The sequence below is a fragment of the Cannabis sativa genome, chromosome 3, assembly GCF_029168945.1.
Source record: "Cannabis sativa cultivar Pink pepper isolate KNU-18-1 chromosome 3, ASM2916894v1, whole genome shotgun sequence".
In the NCBI taxonomy this organism is placed as follows: Eukaryota; Viridiplantae; Streptophyta; class Magnoliopsida; order Rosales; family Cannabaceae; genus Cannabis; species Cannabis sativa.
Window position 1 is genome coordinate 78,912,089 of NC_083603.1, and position 3,986 is coordinate 78,916,074.

Here is a 3,986-nt window from a genome sequence, read left to right on the forward strand (position 1 = left end):
ACTTAGTATGTTAGTAGTTTGGGACGGTTTATTAGACATTGGGAATGTCGGGAATGGCCAGGAATTTAGAATTTCCCAAAATACCCCCTTTAGTGTTATTTATGAGATTTTAGTGTGAAGGGGCAAAATGGTCATTTTGCTCCATTGTTAGTTTGTCTTTTTGTGGGCTTTGTAATTGGAATTATGTGAATTATATGTGTTTTATAATGCTTTATGTTGGCTGAAAGTAAGTTTTAGTTGGGTTATTTTCTCATTTATACAAAAAATTACAAAGTTAGAAAATTTGAAAAAAATCAAAGCTCTCTTTTTCTCTCTTTCTCTCTCGGCTGGTTAGGTGTGCTAGTGCTGGATTTCCTTTGATTTTCAAGCATATTTTGTGTGATTCTAAGCTCTTGGTAAGCCTAGGATCTTGCTCTTTAGTTTTCTTGGTTTTCAAGGAAAAAGAAAATGGTTGCATGTTTAATTTTGATGTTGTTGTTGCTGTAATTCTAGTTTGTTTTCTGTGGTTTTCTATTCTTGAATTGAATGGAATTAAGTAGGTTTCATGCATGCTAGTTATCTTTGTTCAAGTTTGAGAAATTTTGTTCTAAAGCTATGGTTTTCAAAGTAAAGTTTAGTTATGCTTGATTTAGTGGCTGTTTGGAGGTTTTGTCAAGTTTTGAGTTTTTGAACTCAATCTTGAACCTCCAATGGTGAAATGTATTTTTGTGCTTAAAGCTTGGTTTTGTTGCTTTAGAAATATTATTTGGGTCCTATAGAACAGGTCTGGAAGGTTTGAGGTTGTTTGGATGTGATTTGGTTGAGTTGTCAATTTTTGAAATTCTATCTGCGGGGAATCGGAATTCCAGTTGTGCATCCGGAATTCCGGATGGGTTTTGAAAATTTCCTGAACCGGAATTCTGGTTGGGCAACCGGTCTACCGGTTGGGGAAATTTCAGGAACCCTAGATTTCCTCGTTTTTATGTTATTGGGGGTATTGCCATGCTTTTTATCGATAGGGAAACTTTTAGTTCCTAGTTTAAGTCCCCGGGAAGTGATTTAGCGTATCAATTATAGTGTTGTGATTTTTTATGGTTTAGGAGCCTGTAATCCGCCGCGCAGATAGTTCCAGTCAGGTTGATCGGCACACCTGAATTCGGAATCCAGGTAAGATTAGTATAACAGTATGCATATGTAGATTACATGTTTAGCGTGCATGTAGGAAGCCTGTTAGATTACATTAGATATGTATGTTGGCTTCGAACCATCCGACTGTGTCATGTCGGTACAGGCTGGAGTATGACCAGCAGCAGGAGTATGACCAGTTCGACCGATTAGGCTGACACTGTATCACGTCGGTATAGGCTGGAGTATGACCAGCAGCCAGAGTATGACCGGTTCGACCGATTAGGCTGATACTTAGGTTGGTGGTTCCGTACTCTTTGACGTATCACGTCGGTACAGGCTGGAGTATGACCAGCAGCTGGAGTATGACCAGTTCGACCGATTAGGCTACTACTGTAACACGCCGGTACAGGCTGGAGTATGACCAGCAGCCGGAGTATGACCGGTTCGACCGATTAGGCTGTTACTTGTCAATAGTACGTCCATATGAACGTTCAGAACTCAGTACCGTGTTGGACACGATAGTTAGGGGGACTCAGTATCGTGTTCGACGCGGTAGTTAGGGTTATGGTCAGGGGTATGGGCGTCTGATCATGACCGGGATTTATGTATGAGTATTATTATGCTTTTCTTACTGAGTCTGTCGACTCATAGTGTTATGTTTATGTGTAGGTAAGGGTAAGGCTAGAGCTGATGGACCGTGAGCGAGCCGGTGAAGATTGTACATGTCGGGGCGGTTAGGCCTGGAGCGTACGATCATCGGGACAGCGAGGCTATTTTTGTAACTAGTCGCTAGGCAACAAATATTTTGTACAGACAGTAATCTTTTGTAAATAGTTTTGTAATCGGGATCCCGAGTATTTTGTATAAATATTTTACAAGTTTAATTAAAAAAAACAAAAATTTTAATTAATCACGTTTTCCATAAACCTCGTTGATTAGCAACGAGCTGCACAGTATGTTTAAAAATCACGTAATACGCCTATGCTAGTTAGGGTGTTACATTAATTATTTTTATTTTATTTTTAAATATTAAATATATAATGACAATTTTGTCCTTTAAAATATATCTTACAAAATAACTACCATATATTATAGTTTAACTCAAAATGGCAATTTAGTCAATTTGAGCATTCCGATTACATTTCTTAATAAAGTAAACAAGATAAATCACAACTAATCCATTTCAAAAAAAATTTAGTAAACAACATATTACAAATATTGATTTTGATTATTTTTCATTTATTCCGTTACATTTCTCCATTAATTTATTCCGATTGTGAATACTGTATATTAAACGTGCTATGAGTGGGATGTCAAAAGCCAATTCTAATCTCTTACAATATACTATATTTTACATCAATCAAACATAACATTCAAAAGCCAATTCTAATCTCTTACAATATACTATATTTTAGTGGCTATGAACTCCCTTTATATCCACAAAATATAATAAAACCCATTCTATTTTTAAATCTCTGCAAATATAGTATTTTTTTAAATCTCCATAGAAGATCAGTCTATATTAGACACATTTTTTGTTATGCCAAAAAGTTAGATTGAGGAGACAACAAGTAATTATATTGAATACGAACTTGGAAGTAGGCCGTATATGATGACGCACTACTATAAAATTAGGCTTTAGAGGCAGTTTTTAAGGCCATTCAGTGTCGGTTTTGGTAAAATTCGCTACCGACATTGTTCCAAGTGACACTAAAAGGGTTAAAAACAACTGATGCTGTAGGGACCCTACGACGTCAATTATTATAACAAAACCGCCTCCGACTCCATAGGAACCCTACGGAGGCGGTTATTACTAAATAACCGACTCCGTAGGGGTTTCCTATAATTTTTTGGGTAAATACCATTTTGGACCCTGTGTTTTGCAAAAGTTACAGATTGGACCCTGTGTTTTGTTAAATGAAAAAATAGACCCTGTATTTTCTAAAATAGCAAAAATAGGACCCTAAGCTTAATTTTTGACAACTTTTTTTTTAATACAACCAACTTGAAGACAATGCTTAATACGAACAGATACAATAAATGTAAACAGTTTTGTCATAGCACTTTTAGATCGGATTATAATTAAACTTTATTTTGACAAAAAATCAATTTAGGGTCCTATGTGTACTATTTTAGAAAATACAGGGTCCATTTTGTCATTTAACAAAATACAGGGTCCAATTGGTAACTTTTGTAAAACAGAGGGTCCAAAATGGTATTTACCCTAATTTTTTTTTCAGCTAGAAAATTTTGTGTTTTAATATTTTTTTTATTAAAAATCTTTTTTTTTGATTTTTTTCTTATATATATATTATTTTATTATTAATATGATTAAATTAAGTTTAAATTATATATAACAAGTATAAATAAAAATTAAATTGAAAAGTTAAATAAATATATATTTACATTACTTTAAGTGTTTGTATACAGTTTTTTTTTTTCTTAAATTTTTTTGTTTTATAATATGTGTTTGTATTTTTTTAGAATTTTTTAAAGTTATGTTTTTTATAATATTAGTATATTGAGTAATAAATAATATGTAATATTTTAATTTTTATGTAATTTAATATTTTTATAAATTTAAATTTTATAATATGAGTTTATATTTTTTTCTTAGTATATTAGTATCATTTTTATAATCCTTTAAGTTATGTTTTGTATAATAATTAGTATTTTGAATAATAAATAATGTGTAATATTTTAATTTGTTGTTTTACTTAAAATAAATTAATAGAATTTTTCTGTAAAGTATTAAAATCAATATTTAGGATGTATTTATTAATTCTTATAAAACTAGGTAAAAGAAAATATACCCATTCTTTTAAGAATTAATTCTCGCTTTTAATATTGAATACACTTATTTGTTCCTCGAATCACTC